Below are 17,814 nucleotides of genomic sequence, written 5' to 3'. Positions count from 1 at the left end.
CCTTCACTTCCAAGCCATGGAAACATGTGCTGCACTCCCCTTTCCTCATCATCTGGTTTCTCCTGGCCCCTCTGCACCCAAGACCTCTAGAGGCAGCATGAAGTCAGTGTCCATCCTTGGACAACTTTTCACTGTCCTCACATTGTTCACTTCTACAATGTCTAAGACCCACTTTTCTACAACACCCAAGGCATCACAGACAACTTTTCCTTCTTGGGCATTCTCTTCCTCCCACCCCCCACCCGTGTGTTGCACCCCACACCAGATCTAGTCGTGGGATGCCAACTGTCCACCTCCACACCACCCTCTTCCACAGCCTCGAGGACCTCTCCAGAGATGGCTCCTGCATCTGTCTCTCTAGCCCTACTAGAGAGGGCTGTTTCCCAGATCTCATGACACTAACATCCGAACTCCTTATGAAATTACCCCTCATTTAAACCGGGTCTCCCCCTCCCAACCCCACAGCTCACTCACCTCTCTCTGCGCCACCCCCGTTTCCTCAGACCTTGCTCTTTTATTTCCCAGATTCGATACATCATCAAAGCCTGATGATTCTTTAACACCTCTCCATACCTTGTTCGCTCCATTCCCATGACCCTGAACAACCCAGACGCTCGACAGCTCTGTGGAAGTATAGCCTGACTTGTCTCCGGTCTCTCTACTGCAATCTTCCTTGGTCACTATTGCCTCATGACCTTCCTAAAAACTGGTTCACTATCCTGTTCAAGAATCTACAGTGGCCTACCCTGGCCTATCAGATAAGTTCAGATTTCTTTCTCTTTACTAATATTTTTTACTTTCTTTACCACAACTCTAGTATAACCCCTCCATTCCAATTAGATCTGTCTCCTTACCCAACCCTGCTCCTCTACCCCATATGTACAAGTAATTCTTATTCCCAATGATATGCCTAAAAACAAACACCAAACGGCAATTTTCTGTCTTGTCTCACAGAGGAGTTACCCACACTGGTCATCACAACTCTGAGCCCGGGGAAGACGGGGACCCTGAGACTCAGGATACAATCTGCCTGTGACTGTGATTTTTCTGATGACCAATTTGTGTGTTCGTGAAATGCTTATTGAGCACATGCTATACTGTAAGTGTCAGTGTCAGACCCCATGAAAGACACAGACATGAGAAAGGCAAGGGCCCTACCCCTGGGAACATACAGCCTACGGCAGGAGATAAGCCATGAAAAAGTATTATAAAAATAAAAAGGAATACATGCCACAAGAGAAAACAGAAAGAAATCCAATGGAAAATGTGGCTATACATTAGAGTAACTGGGAAATTTTAAAAAACAATTGGTATTCAGGTCCCACCCACAGATTCTGACTTCATTATCATGGGCCGGAACCCTGGCTCTGGTAATTGGTTAAAGCACCCCAAATATTTTTTTAAATGTTTATTTATTTATTTTGGGAGGGAGAGAGAGAGAGAGAAAAAGCAGAAGAGGGGCAGAAAGAGAGAGTGAGAGAGACAGTCCCAAGCACTTACAGTGCAGAGCCTGACACAGGGCTTGATCTCATGAACCAAGAGATCATGACCTAAGCTGAATTCAAGACCTAAGCTGAATTCAAGAGTTGGATGCTTAACTGACTGAGCCACCCGGGCACCCCAAAAGCTCCTAGATACTTTCAATGGGTAGCCAAGATGAAGAACCTCTGCTATCACAGGTAGGACTTGAGCCTAGAAACAGTGGTTTTTAGCTTGGAATATAATCCCATAAACTATCCCTGAGAAAACTGGTACAGTGAGTCTGCAGTGAGACCTGGGCTACTTGGAAAAACTCCCAGGTGATTCTCATGTATATTCCATGTTAGGAAACTCTGACCTAAAACAGATAAAATTAAAAAACTGGGGAGTTGGTAGAGTATTCCATGTGATGGGCATAAAATGAGTAATCTATTCTGCAAGAATTAGAGAAGTACTCAAAAAAAATTACTGGCAATAGCTAAACTTTAAGAGACTCCTGATGCCAACTGTCACAAGGATAGGAAACAGCTGGTATTATTCTTCATACTGCTGGTGGAAATATAAAATGACACAACCACTCGGGAAAAGAATCTGGCATTTCCTTATAAAGTTAAATATACTTATATAGTCCAGCAATCCCACTTCTAGGTATCTACCCAAGAGAAATGAAAATAGATGTCCATACATACAGCTATACAAGAATGTTTATAACAGCATTATTCATCATTGCCAAAAAAGTGGAAACAACACAAATATCCCTCAATATGTGAATGAATAAACAGACTGTGGTATATCCATTCAAGGGAATACTAATCAGCAATAGAAAGGGCACAAACTACTGCTAAAATGAGATGGATGAATCTCCAAAACATTATGCTATGCAAAAGAAGCTAGACACAAAGGAACACGTATTACATGATGCCATTTAAATGAAACTCAAGAACAGGTGATAATAATGATGTTAGAATTCACCACAGCGGGTAGAATTAACTGCAAAGGTGCACAAGGGAGCGTCCTGGGCTGACTGACATGTTCAACATCTCAATTCAGGTGGTGATTACATGGATGCATACGTTTACCAAAAATCAGATTGTACACTTAAGATCTGTATGCATTTCAATCTATTTCAATTTTATCTCAAATCTTAAAAATTAAGTGAAGGAGCAGCCAATTTGTTCCATCAAGTGCAGAACCCACCACTGTACCATGTGAACTCTGTTCATGCTCTTGAGGAGTTCCTTCAGGATCCCTGTTCTGAAGAAATAGCAAAAAAGCCAAACATGGTCCGTCCAAACTCAAAGTGAGATAACAAGAGACTAAGAACAAAAAACAGACAAGAAAGTCTGGCCCATTTCCTTCTAGCCTGTAGATGTCTGAGTCACGGATACTCTGATTGTCCTCACACCTTTAGTAGCATTCACAAGCACTGATAGCAGCAAGCATCTGAGTCAGTCCCTAACTAAGGGGACCAGAAACCAAAAGCCACCCCAAGAAACCAACCAACTATGGCAGTAAGGTTATACGAATTCCACTTATGTGCATAGATTTCTGATGAGTCATTCATTCAGTAAACATTTATTGAGGATTTACTATATGTCAAGCACTAAGCCAGGTGCTAATGAGAACACGGAGATTAAAAACTAAAGCCCTTATTTGGATTTTTATTCAAACAACTCTGCTTTAAAAAAATGGGGGTGGGAAAAGGAAGAAATAAAGGAACAAAAACAGCAGAAGGAAAGAGAAGGAAAGGGAGAGAGAAAATTAGGAGATAATTACAGAAATCTGAACAGTGAATATTTTATGATATTGAAGAAGTACTCATTTTTAGTGCAATAATGGTATCGTGGTTATGTTTTTTGTAAAGATACCTTATATTTTAGTAATATAATTGAAATCTTAATAAAATTATTTGATGTCTGAAATTTGCTTCAAAATACCCCAGTTTGAGGAGGGGAGTATAAATGAAACAATACTGGCCATGAAATAATTGCTGGAGCTGCGCAATGAGTACATGTAGATACATTTTATTATTAGCTTTATTTTTGCAACTATTTGAAATTTTCCATAAAAAAAAAAAGTCCCTGCTCTCCAGAAGCTCATAACACAAGGAATCAGATATTGCAACAAATACACTACTGTGTAGTTTAACAAAATTTGACAGAGTGCTGTTCAAACTCCAAGGAAAGTGACTGCCCCCCTGAGATAGGCAACAGAAATCAGAGAAGATGTCAAAGGAGCATCCTCTGCTTGACCAGAGTCTTTTAGAAAAAGTATTAGAGGCAAAAGGGCAAACCAGTGGTACAAAGGCATGCAAATGTGAAGCAGCAGAATTCCTGCGTACCCTTTGGATGACCATGTTACTTAGGAGCACATATTCTGGAGCCAGACCACCTGGAGGTCCTGCTCCTGAGGGCCTACTCTGAGACATCGGTCAAGCTACTTGTAATGTCTCTGTGCCTCAGACTCTTTACCCATGAAACAGGGATTATAACAATACATACTTCACAGGGCTATTGTCAGGAGTCAATGAGTTAGTACATGTGTAAAATGCTTAGAAGACAGTAGGCAAACAATAAATGTTAGCTGCAAGATATAAAATTAATATACAGAAATCTATTGCATTTCATTATAATAATAACAAAGTAGCAAAAAGAGAAATTAAGAAAATAATCCTATTTACAATGGCATCAAAAGGAATAAAATACCTAGGAATAAATTTAACAAAGGAGGTGAAAGACCTGTACTCTGAAAACTTGAAGATACTGATGAAAGAAACTGAAGACACAAATAATTGGAAAGATATACCACGTTCGTGAATTGGAAGAATTAATACTATTAAAATGTCTACACTGCTCAAAGCAATCTACAGATTCAATGCAATCCCTATCAAAATACCAATAGTATTTTCCATAGAACTAGAATACATAATTCTAAAATGTGTATGGAACCACAAAATACCCCAAACAGCCAAAGCAATCTTGAGAAAAAAGAACAAAGCTGGAAGTATCATGATTTCAAACAATACTACAAATCTACAGTAATTAAAACAATATGCTACATGCACAAAAATAGACACATAGATAAATGGGACGTAATAAAGAACCCAGAAATAAACCCATGTTTATATGGTCAATTAATCTACAACAAAGGAGACAAAATGGGGAAAAGACAGTCTCTTCAATAAATAGTGCTGGGAAAACTGGACAGCTACATACAAAAGAATGAAACTGGACCACTTTCTTACACCATACACAAAAAACTCAAAATGCATTAAAGACCTAAACTTAATACCTGAAACCCTAAAACTCCTAAAAGAAAACATAGCCAGTAATCTGTTGGATATTAGCATTAGCAATATTCTTCTGGATCTGCCTCCTTGAGGCAAGGGAAACGAAAGCAAAAATAAACTGTTAGGACTACATCAAATCTTTTGCACAACAAAGGAAACCATCAACAAAATGAAAAAGCAATTTACTGAACGGGAGGAAAATGATACATCTGATAAGGCAGTAATATCCAAAATACATAAAGAACTCATACAACCCAACATCAAAACAAAAACAAAAACAAAAACAAACAAACAAACAAGTAACCCAATTAAAAAATAGGCAGAGGAAGGGTGCCTGGATGGTTCAGTCGGTGGAACATGTGACTCTTTTTTCTTTTCTACGTTTATTCATCTTTTTGAGAGACAGAGACAGTGTGAGTGGGGGAGGGGCAGAGAGAAGAGGAGACACAGAATTTGAAGCAGGCTCCAGGTTCTGAGCTATCAGCACAGAGCCTGATGCTGGACTCAAACCCACGAACTACGAGATCATGACTTGAGCTGAAATCAGACACTTAACCCACCAAGCCACCCAGGTGCCCCTGGAACATGTGACTCTTGATCTCGGGGTCATGAGTTTCATGAGCCCCATGTTGGGTGGAGAATTTACTTAATAAAAGAAAATAAAAAATAAAATGGGGAGAGGATCTGAATATGCATTTTCCAAAGATGGCATACATATGGCCAGGAATCACAGGAAGAGATGTTCGACATCACTAATCATCAGAAAAATGCAAATCAAAACCACCATGAGTTATCCCCTCATACCAGTCAGAATGGCTAGTATCAAAAAGACAAGAAATAACAAGTGTTGGCAAAGATGTGGAAAAAATGGAACACGTGTACTGCTGCTGGGAATGTAAACTGGTGCCACCACTAGGGAAAACAGTATGGCGGTTACTCAAAAAATTAAAAATAGAAACACTATATGACCCAGCAATTCTGCTTCTGGGTGTTTAGCTGAAGAAAACAAAACGTGAATTCAAAACGATATATATTCAAAACGCACCCCTATGTTTATTGCAGCATTATTTACAATAGGCAAGATACAGAAGCAAACCAAGTATCCACTGATAAATGAATGGATAGAGACAATGTGATACACACACACACACACACACACACACACACACACACACAATGGGATATTATTCAGCCATAAAAAAGAATGAAACCTTGCCAGCGTGGATGCACCTGGAGGGTATTATGCTAAGTGAAATAAGTCAGAAAAAGAGAAATACCATAGGATTTCACTTATATGTGGAATCTAAACAAACAAAACAGAAATAGACTCGTAAATACAGAGAACAAACCAGTGGTTGCCAGCCGGGGGAAGTGTGGGGATGGATGGGTGAAATAGGTGGAAGTAATTAAGAAGTACAAACTTCCATTTATAAAATAAATTAAGTCACAGGGATGAAAAGCACAGCATAGGGAATACAGTCAATAACACTGTAATAACTTTGTATGGTGACAGATGTACACTTGTAAGTGCACATTTCATAATGTATATAATTGTCGAGTTACTATGTTATACACCTGAAACCAATATGATATTGTATGCCAACTATACTTCAATTTATAAAAATGTTACTGCTAGTAATGGTAGCAGTATCCCAGTCCACAATACCACACGTTTGAAAGTCTCATCTAATTTGTACTTGTTTTTGTTAGACTGTACACTTGTAAAGTAGGGACTATATCTATTTATCTCTATATCCCCAGAATCTACCCCGAGGCCATGCCCATAATAGCCACTAATTAAGCAACTGTCCTTTCAGGCACTAGAGAAGAGACCACCAAAATCCTCTGCCTAGCCTCCCTCATTCCCCTATAGATTATATCCTCAGTTCCTATAATTCTTTGGCTTCCTTTGACTCCCTTTCTTGTTTCCACCTCCTCCCTTCCTCTGCTCCAGGGATGTTCATTCACTAATGGTGATCTCTGGGATGAGACCAGAGATCTCACCAGATTGGCAGGTATTCCAATGCTTCCTTTTGCTCTCTACCCACAGCTATATTATCTAACCAGCCTCTGCATCACTTATTCTGCAATTAATAGAAGGGTGAATGGAGGCTGTATTTCTCGACCATTGGTCTCATACCCATTTGTGAGAAGGAGAATTCTCTGGAAAAGAGAAAAGCAGGTAAGATGGTAACAAGAACACAAAGCCTTCAAACACAGCTCCCTCGTTAAGGGAATCCTGTAGATATATTTGTACAACCAACCAAAATCTCACTGGGGTTTGGGGAGGTTCAGAAACTGCTGGGGAGAAGATGGAGGCATGATGGGCAGGAAGCTCAGCTATATGTTAATTTTTATTTTGCAAATTTCAGGGTTTATTTCCCCCCCACTAGTAAACATCTTCATTTTCTCCCCAGAGCAGAAACTCAAAGAGGAAGAGAGTATGAAAATCCTCAGAGCTGAGAAGATACAAGATCACAGGCAGCTACAGACTCGAAAATAAGAATAAGGTCAGATGCAGGCTGTTCTCAAATCACAGCTCTGTACAAAGTGCCCTCTACCCTGAGCAGCGGGGTGGGGCTGGAACATGATCCTTGTCTCCCCTAGAGGCGAACGAACTGCTGGTAAAACGTTAACTATCCAGGATGGAAGGAAATGGAGCCCTCGGAAGTACCTCTCCCTACTCATTTCTCCCCCTGAGAGGAGAACAATTCAAGGCCATATTCCCAGCGCTACTATTTTATGGGTTTTTTTTTTCATCTGAAAAAGGCTGAGGAGGGGATCACAAAGCAGAAATGGAACACTGGAGCATCTTAAGCATGCTTTGTTTAAAGGTCAAAGTCTTGTGAAACATGCCAATCTCCCTTCACTGTGTCTCTGTGTCCCTATCTGAACCCAGAACTCCTCTTATTGGGGGGACTAGAGCAAGAAAGGAAAGAGGGAACTGGGAATAAATACAAGCAAATAAATACAAGCAGAGTGGGAGGCCCTTGCAATACTAGGGGTGATTATTAAGGGAAATGAAACTAGTCTTCTTGTAGGGCTCAGACTGGTTTTGAGAGCAACTCTACATAATAAATAACCAAAATAGTTTAAGTAACAACAGAAGTTTTGGAATAAATGTATAGCCACCCAGGACAACTACTTTAAGGTGCCCGTATTTATCTGGATATGATATACTTATAAAAGGAATCCTAAAACTCACATGAGTCTCATAACTTTATTGTCTTAAATAGGACCAAGGAACAGTCTGACATGACCAGGAGAGTGAGGAAAAACGAAAGAGCAGGGAGAAGACAGGAGTGTATATGGTGGCAGAGATGATGGAGATGAACAAAGAAGAGCCAGAGACAGATGTCATACAAAAGGAACAGTAAGTTCTTATCATAAATACAGAGATGGAACCAGTGATCTAATTATGGCTAAAATCAGTTCCTAGGCCAGCTTTCCCAGTTGAAGCTTTCCTGGGTGACTCCATCAGCCAGCCCTGTGTGGTCCAGGAGTATGGCAGAGTGGGAGTAGAAATGGGCAGAGACAGATATTAACTTCTCCCACTTCCGTTTAAACCCAAGAAGACCTTTATTCTCCTACACAGGAAAACTGGACTTTGCACATTCGTTGGCTACTTTGTATCAGATAGAGAAATTTGATTAATGCCAATTCTTCAAAGAGTCAGCTGTAAAACTTTGCCTGTCAGTAAATAAACAAATTAAAGAGCAAGAGTTATTAGTGCTTCATGTGTTTTTGAGCTCATTGTATAAAGCAACCTCTGTTCTTAAGAATCCTGGGGCGCCTGGGTGGCGCAGTCGGTTAAGCGTCCGACTTCAGCCAGGTCATGGTCTCGCGGTCCGTGAGTTCAAGCCCCGAGTCAGGCTCTGGGCTGATGGCTCGGAGCCTGGGGCCTGTTTCCGATTCTGTGTCTCCCTCTCTCTCTGCCCCTCCCCCGTTCATGCTCTGTCTCTGTCCCAAAAATAAATAAAAAACGTTGAAAAAAAAATTTAAAGAATCCTAAGTCCTGGGGTGCCTGGATGACTCAGTCAGTAGGACATCAGACTCCATATCAGGGTCATGAGTTCAAGCCCCACATTGGGTGTAGCTGAGAAGGAAAAGAAGGAGGAGGGGGAGGGGGAGGGGGAGGGGGAGGAGGAGGAGAAGGAGAAGGAGGGGAAGGGGAAGAAGAAGAAGAAGAACCATAAGTCCTCCATATGACCCAGCAATTCCACTCCCATATATATATACCCAAGAGAAATAAAAACTACGTCCACATAAGAGTTTGTACACAAATGTTCATAAACAGCATTATTTATGCTAGCCAAAAAGGTGCAAACAACCCAAATATCCATCAACTGATGGATGGATAAACAAAATGGGGCATGCAATGGATATCATTTGGCAATAAAAAGAAATAAAATACGGATAAATGATACGACATGGATGAATCTTAAAAACATCATGCTAAGTGAAAGAAGCCAGTCACAAATACCACAGATTGTATGATTTTATTTATATGAAATATCCTGAATAGTCAAATTCATAGAGACAAAAAGTAGATTACTGGTTTCCAGTGGAGGAGAGAGGAGATGGAGATGAGGAGCATTGCTAATGGGTATAGGGTTTCTTGTTGGCGTGATGAAAATGCTCAAAATTGACTGTGGTGATGGTTGTTCTACAATTCTGTGAACTCACTAAAAATCATTGAATTATACACTTAAAAAAATGTTTTTTTAATGTTTATTTTTGAGAGAGAGAGACAGAGCATGAGTGGAGGCGAGGCAGAGAGAGAGGGAGACACAGACTCTGAAGCAGGCTCCAGCCTCTGAGCTGTCAGCACAGAGCCTGATGTGGGACTCAAACTAGTGAACCATGAGATCGTGACCTGAGCCGAAGTCAGATGCTTAACCGACTGGGCCAACCAGGAGCCCTGAATTATATACTTTAAATGGATGAATTGTATGGTATATGAATTGTATCTCAATAAAGCTGTTCTTCAAAAAAAAAAATCTAAAGGTCTGGAATTGGACTATGTCAGCTAGCTGGAGTCTAGGTTTAACTATACTATCCCATAAGCCCATTAAGACCCATAGCCAGCCAGTAACTCTGCAAAAATCCAAACTTTTGCTTTAATTAAAACAAAACAAAACAGGGATGCGTGGCTGGCTCAGTCAGTAGAGCGTTATGAATCTTGATCTCGGGATCATGTATTCAAGCCCCATGTTGGGCATGGAGTCTACTTAAAAATATAATAAACAAAGAAACAAACAAAACAAAAACTGACATTAAGGCCTTGGACCTCATTTGTGCTCTTTCCCTGTGAGCTCTATATGACTTGTTCAACTGATTTAATAAGAAACATGTCCAAAGTAATTATGGAAATCATTCAATGATATCACAAATATTTATTGAACATCTATTATGTGAAAGGTACTATTCGAGGGCCTGGGAGTCTAACACGTCATCCCTGCCTACAAGATGCTTACCGTACATTCACCAGTCTCAAGAGAGCATGGTAAGTGGTACAAAAGGGGTAAGTGCTGGGGACGTTAGGGGCATAATCCCAGGTTGGTGTGTTAGTGTAGTAGATTACAGAAGTAAGGTATAAACCAAAGCCTGAAAGCTAACTAAAACTGATATGAAAATAAAGAGGCGTGACAGGAGTGTTCTAGGCAGAGAGAATAAGTACAAAGGCCCAAACTCATAGAAAGCAGGGAATTTCGGGAATTAAAGTAGTTTGGTGTGGCTGAGGCATAATGTGCAAGAACTGGGGAGGGGTGGAGGGCAGGACTGGGACAGTGGAAGCTGAAGAATACTGAGGTCTTTTACATTTGTAACGTGACAAAAAACTGGGGAGCCTTGCTGAAAAGATCAAAGTGCAGCCTGAGGGCTGCTTTAGAGAAGGATGGAAGGAATTTAATTATGGAAAAGGATATGATCAGAACTTTGTTTGGCAAGGGCCACTTCAGCTGCACTGTGGACGGCAAATGGGAGGGGGCATGGAATTAATAGGCTGGAGCAAGGAAGGGGGTCAGAGAGAAGATGTAGCAGGAATCCAGAGGAGATGATGGTGGCCTGAGTTAGTAGCATGAATCAGGTTGGAGAAGAGGGGACAGGTTAGAGAGTTACATAGGAGTTGGCATTGTCATGACCCCAGACTGACCAGATGAGGGAATGCCAAAGGGAAGGAGAACAGTGGCAGGTTTGTGGCACAGATCACTGTGGGCTACGAGCCCACATATATTATTCTAATAAGAATTATAATAATAACTATTATTATTTTTAAAGAACCAGGTTTGGAGGTAAGGTAAGTTCAGTATGGGACATGTTGCACATTCAAAAGCAGATACCCAACAGACAGTAGAGATCTACAACTCAAGAGTGATGGATTATAACTGAAGTCACAGACAGGAAGGCATAGAACAGGTCAGAACTCTAGAGACCAGTGACATTTATGGCATGAACAGATCAGAAGAGGTGGCAAAGAGAACTGAAGAGGAATGGTCAGATTGGTGGGGAACCAACAGAGTGAGGGCCATGGCAGCAGTTTGAGTGAAGTAAGTAGTGGCCAAGAGTGGCACCTGCTCTGTGACATTAGGTAAAACAAAGGTGCGAAGTACAAGGGAGCGGGGCAGGGCGGGGCGGGGTGGGTGGGGGGATCAACTCTCCAATGCTGAGGAGTGGATGGGAGATAAACAAATGGAGATACTGGCTAAAAACAAGTCCCTTTTTTAAAAAAAATATTTACTTATTTTTGAGACAGAGAGAAACAGAGTGTGAGTGTGGGAGTAACTGAGAGAGAGGGAGACACAGAATCCAAAGCAAGCTTCAGGCCTGAGCTGTCAGCACAGAGCCCGACGTGGTACTCAAACTCGCGAACTGTGAGATCATGACCTGAGCCGAAGTCAGACTCAACTGACTGAGCCACCCAGGCGCTCTGAAAACAAGTCTTTTTTTTTTTTTTTTAAGTAGGCTCTGAGATCAAGAGTCAGACACTTAAGCTACTGAGCCACCCAGACAACCCTGAAAACGACTCTTTTAAGAAGTTTGTCTATACAAAGGAAGACAGTGATAGAGTGGAAGTCAGCAAGAGGAATAGGGTTCAAAAAAAAAGAATTTTTTTTAACATGAGAAAGATCTAAATATATTTAAACATGGAAATAGATGCAAGGAGTTTGTAGTTTCATATTATAATCATGATCTTTCCCCTAAATCCTCCCCCTCCTTCTCACAGGAAACCTGCAGGGAAGATCTTCCAATATGCTAGGTGCTAAGTATTTTAAGCCAGAGCAGTTTCAGTGCAGATCTGACTAACCAACATCCTTGAAAACAGGGTACCTCTAATGTCTCCGCTGACATCTGCTCTCCTGCCAGCTCTTTAGCTCTTTATTTATAGCCACACATAATATAAGACTTCTGATTTTCTCATCATCTTTAAAAGTCTAATTCTTCTAAAAATTTTTAATGTTTATTTATTTTTGAGAGGGAGACACACAGAGAGCGAGCAGGGGAGGGGCAGAGAGAGAGAGAGGAAGACACAGAATCCCAAGCAGGTTCCAGGCTCTGAGCTGTCAGCACAGAGCCAGATGTGGGGCTTGAACCCACGAGCCATGAGATCATGACCTGAGCCCAAATCGGACACAACCAACTAAGCCACCCAGGCGCCCCAGTCTATATTCTTCTAAAATGGGCTTTTCAAAACCATAAGTATTTGCTAACTTATAAAGATCCATCAGAGACATGCACATGGTTGCCCCCTCCCTCTTTTCTTGTGTCAGCAGCAGAATCTCCACTGCTATTTCTGTGGGAGTGCTTATTTGTTATTGTTTTGGGAGAAGCTGTGGTTTCAGAAATGGAAAAGAGAAGAATCTGTCAAAGCAGCAAGGGCATAGGAGGTGCCTACCCTTGGACTGAAGGTCAGGAGGGCTGTTCTGACTGCCCACTAGGCAATTACTCAAAATGTCATCCCCACTCTGCCTACAAACCTCACCCCATTTTTTTAAACTACTTGATATTTCATCCAAGTCATTTAGCAAATAACTCTGAGAAGGTTAGAGAGCTTTCAGCTACACATGCATCACTTGAATAGCAGGCTGCTTCCCCGCCGCCCCCCGCCGCCCCGACCAACCTCAGACCTACGACACTGAGTTGGGGCTTTGATGGGGTGAGGTTGGCAAGAGGACTCAAAAGCAAGGAAAATGTGGGCCTTAAGTGAAGGACAGGGTGGGCGTTGGTCAGGTACTACAGTGGAGGGCTGATGGAAGCGTCCAAGTCCTATGAGCCTGAAATCTTGGAAAAGGAAGAAGAGTTTAGATGAGAAGCATCTGGGAGATGAAAAGGTATCAAAGGGTAAGCATCATTTTAAAAGCATGTCTCATGTTAATCCAATTCCAGGAAAGGCAGATCAAACTCTTTTCCTTTCTCTAGAATATTTCTAAAATCCAGGACTTAAGTGTATTAGTCAGGGTTCTCCAGAAAAACAGAACCAATAGGATGGATATATCTAGATACAGAGGTTAGACAGAAAGAAAGACAGATTGACATAAAGAAAGAGATTTATAAGGAATTGGCTCACTTGATTAAAGAGGCTGACAAGTCCCCAAATCTGTGGGCTAAGTCACTAAGCTGGCGACCAGGGGAGCCAAAAATGTAGTTCTAATCCAAAGGCCAGGAGGCTCCAGACTCAAGAGCCAAAATTTCAGTTCAAGTCTGAAGGCAGGAAAAAGCTGATGTCCCAGCCAGTAAGGAGGAATTCTCTCTTACTCAGAGAAGGGTCAACCTTTTTGTTCTATTCAAGCCATCAACTGATTGGATGAGGTCTACCCACATTAGGGAAGACAACTTGCTTTACTCAGTCTACCAATTTAAATGTTAATCTCATAGGAGCACCTGGGTGGCTCAGTCCATTAAGTGTCCCACTGGGCTCAGGTCGTGATCTCGTGGTTTGTGGGTTAGAGCCCCACGTTGGGCACTGCTGCGGTGACAGCTCAGAGCCTGGAGCCTGCTTTAGATTCTGTGTCTCCCTCTCTCTCTGCCCCTCCCCGACTTGTGCTCTCTCAAAATAAATAAATATTAAAAAAAATTTTTTTTGACAAAAATAAATGTGAATCTCATATAAAAACTCCCTTATAAAAACACCCTCACAAAAACACCCAGAGTGATGTTTGACCAAATGTTTGACCAAATATCTGGGCACCCCATGGCCCAGTCAAGTTGACACATAAAATTAACCATCACACTAAGCTAGTAATACAGTCCTGTCACATGGTTCATTCAACATTTACAAGGCCCTCTGCTATGAAATACACATAGCTAAATCAGATCCCTTCCTCCTAGTGGGAATAAGATTGATAACCCATATATAATTATTGTAATAGCATTAAGTACCATGAAGGGGTCTAAAAGCCAAAAACATTCAGGATCGGGAGAGACTATTTCTTCCATAGGGTTTCAGGGAAAGAGTGTAGCATTTCAGCAGGGAATTGAAGGATAATGATAATGGCATAAAGGAGGAGGGCATTCCTAATGAAGAAAAGAAACAAAAAAACAAATAATCAGGAAAACATGGTGAGTCATCTAGTTTTAACTGTATTTTAAAGTGTATGAGGAGAAACCAAAGCAATCTGTATAACGGGAGGTGGTAAAGAGAACCCAGAGCTTCCCAATCTTCCCAGCAGAACTTTCGAAGAACCTACACCCTTTGGCCAGAATCTTTCTGAACTGTTTCAGTTCAGCTTTTAAATATTTCTGGGAAGTAACTTACTTCCCCTTCTGCTAACTCCTCCCATCTCCTCGAGTTCCTCGCCTCCAGTCTTCAGTATGCCCGGTTACCCATTAGACTACAGGTTTAAAAGGCTTTTTGGAGTACCTGGGTGGCTCAGTCGGTTAAGCATCCCGACTCTTGGCTTTGGCTCAGGTCGTGATCTCACAGTTTGTGAGTTCAAGCCCTGCGTTGGACTCTGCACTCTGTTCCTGAGTTTGAGGCTTGGGTTGTGCTGACAGTGCAGACCCTGCCTGGGATTCTCTCTCCTTCTCTCTGCCCCTCCCCCACTTATGCTCACCCCCCCCTTCTCAAAATAAATAAACTTTAAAAAAATCTAAAAGGCTTTTGAGGAGGAATCAGAACCTGATCAACATTTATTAACATGTTTCATAAAATACATTTCAAGTCCAAAACAATGAATCTCAAATTCATGGAACAAATATCTACCATCACCTACTATCACCTACTACTATCATCTGTCATGCCCTGTGATAAGTCCTGGGGATATAAAAATATGTTTCCTGCCCTAAAGTAACTCACTGTCCGCTTTAATGTTTTTTATTTTTGAGAGAGGGAGACAGACAGAGCATGAGCAGGGGAGGGGCAGAGAGAGAGGGAGACTTAGAACCCGAAGTAGGCTCCAGGCTCTGAGCTATCAGCTCAAACTTGTGAACCATGAGATTAGGACCTGGGCTGAGGTCAGACGCTCAACCGACTGAGTCACCCCGGCACCCCTCTCTCTCACTGTTCACTTTAGAACAAAGACTCATCAGAAGATGGAGAATGTCTTTGGAGACATCTTGAGAAGGGCCATGCGAAAGATATCTTCAAAGTCAGTTCTAACCCAGAAAGCAATTTTGCCTGGTTTGTGACCACAGGAAGAAGGGTACCCACCCTATCTTCAAATTAGTGCTCAGGAGCTGCCAGCACAAGTCACAGTGGTGGAGCCAACCAATGTGCACCGAGCACCTCCAAGTGTCAGGCGTTGTATTAGGCTTGTGAGATACAAAGAGGAGTAAGAAGTATTTCTGAAGTGCTTCCTGTTAACCAGGTGCTAAGGCAGGTACTGGAAACACAGTCCCTCAAGATGGGAAGGAGTATCCTAGAGATACTCTAGGATGAGAAGCAGGAAGCAGCAATCACCTAGCTTACCCATCCTGTTCCCTGAATTGCCCTGGTTCATCTTCCTCCAACACTTTGATTCAACTTGTTCTCCACTTTGATAGTCAAAGTGATCTCCCTAAAATACAAATATGATCATGTCAATGCCCGTACCATTACCTTGGGGATAAAATCCAAACTTCTTTACCTAGTATGCCAGGCTCTTCATAATGTTCCCTGCTTATTTCTAACCACTGTCCCTCTGTATTCCCTGTTATAATATACTCAACCACTTACAGTTCCCTGAATATACAGGTAGCCCTCACACCACTGACTTTGTACACACTATTCCCTCTGCCTGGGAGGCTCTTTCCTCAATTTTTATTCCTCCTTTAGAATGTTGTTCTTGAAAAGAGAAAAAGGGAAAAAAGCTTTGTCTGACTGATCTCAACACCTCCACCCTCATTCCAGATGAATTATGAGACCCTCCTCCTCTGTACTCCTATAATACTCAATCTGTCCCTGAGTCATGACATTTGTCATCCTGCTCTGTAATTGTCTGTTTATTTGACTATCTCATAAGACCATGAGCCCTTTAAGGACCACTAAAATCCTTATATTTTATTCCCATTAGATGCCCAATATAATGCTTAGCATCTAGTAGTCATTCAGGAGACTAAATACCTCTTAAGAGACTGAATGAATGAATGAATTAATTAATTAATTAATTAATAAAAATGTCAAGCGTTTACTGGAATCTGTGTGTGAGACACATGTTAAAACCTACAATTTAATGAATATTTATTGGGTACCTATAACGTAAATAGTTTCTTGACAGGTACTTTAATAAAAGTCTGAAACAAAGACACAGTTTCTAACCTTAAGTTGCTTTCAGAGGAGTGAGAAAAGTTAAATATGTACTCAGATAAAGAATAGGGCATACTAACAGTGCAATCATGCTACTAAAGTTATCAAAAGGGCAATGGATGTCCATGGCCACCAACACATTGTTTTCCAGAATTGTTCTTACAACAACCCTAGTTAGACTGGCTAGGTAAGAATGAACCTTTTCTACTTAGTTCAACCAAGACTAAGTTTTCAGACGAACGAACAATAGGAACAAAGAAAGAAAAAACACAAAGGAATTTTTTTATTTTAAAGACAGACATTTTCAGTCAAGGATAGCCAGAGCCTAACAAGGAATTTTCAGTGGATACCACCTGCTGACATCTAAACTTCCTTGGACATCAAATCCAACTCATCAGGCCCCTAACTGGCTCACCAAGGATTTGGCCTGACTTAGTTTTCACTCCCTTTCAGGAAACCTTGGGTGGCACTTGCTGTGTTTAAGCTGACAAGTCCAGATCCCTGGGGAAGGAGCCCTTCCTTCCCTTTCTGCCGCTTCAGGCTCCTCTCCTGAACTTAAGCCTGGCCTGAGCTTCAAGGTGGCCACCTCCTTTGCCCTACCTAGAGATCATTCTAATTTTGAGACCCTAGAATTTCTCCCGAAATTCTGCCTGAAACTCACCTTTCTCTGTCTTCTTTTATTTTCTTATTTTAAAGTTTATTTATTTATTTTGAGAGAGACAGAGACAGCATGAGTGGGGGAGGGGCAGACAGAGGGAGAGAAGAATCCCAAATAGATTCTCAGTGTAGATCTGGACACGGGGCTCATAAGATCATGACCTGAACCTAAATCAAGAGTCAGATGCTTAGCGGAGTGAGCCACCCTGGTGACCCTCTGTCTTTTTTTAAAATCCCATCTGGAATATCTGCCTCAGCCTGACCTTTGTCAAGGACGGTTTTACCCTTTAGGGTATCCAGCTGGTTTCCTCTCCTTCCGCTGAACTTATGCTACTTGGCCTCAACTCAGATATTTCCTGGAATGCCCCTCCACCTTCCTCCCAAACTTTGCAGGTTTGCCCAGTTCACTTGTTCAGGAAGCCTTCCCTGAGCGGCGTAGTCCACAGGGCAGCTCTCCTACATATGAACTCCAAAAGCTCTGTTTGCTACACTCAGTGCTCTGTGTTTCATTACATGCAGTCCCAACTCTGATTTATATGTTTACCTGTCTTATTACCTCTGACCACACCCAAACTGTAATCTTCTTAAAGGAAGGAACTGTATTTTATATTTCCCTCCTCCCCCAACTGCACCTACCCACGACTGAGAACAGTTACTGAGCACCTAC

At 41.6% G+C, this 17,814-nt stretch overlaps 1 long non-coding RNA gene across 1 annotated transcript in view; it reads right to left on the bottom strand.

The window, feature by feature from the left end:
• LOC125915442 (uncharacterized) overlaps positions 1 to 17,814 on the bottom strand; it is an 81,906-nt gene that overhangs the window by 32,784 nt on the left and 31,308 nt on the right. The window lies entirely within an intron of this gene.

Source organism: Panthera uncia (genome assembly GCF_023721935.1).
Source record: "Panthera uncia isolate 11264 chromosome E2 unlocalized genomic scaffold, Puncia_PCG_1.0 HiC_scaffold_19, whole genome shotgun sequence".
Taxonomy (NCBI): domain Eukaryota; kingdom Metazoa; phylum Chordata; class Mammalia; order Carnivora; family Felidae; genus Panthera; species Panthera uncia.
The sequence above is the reverse complement of the archived record's forward strand: the minus strand, read 5'-3'. Positions and strand labels throughout refer to the sequence as shown.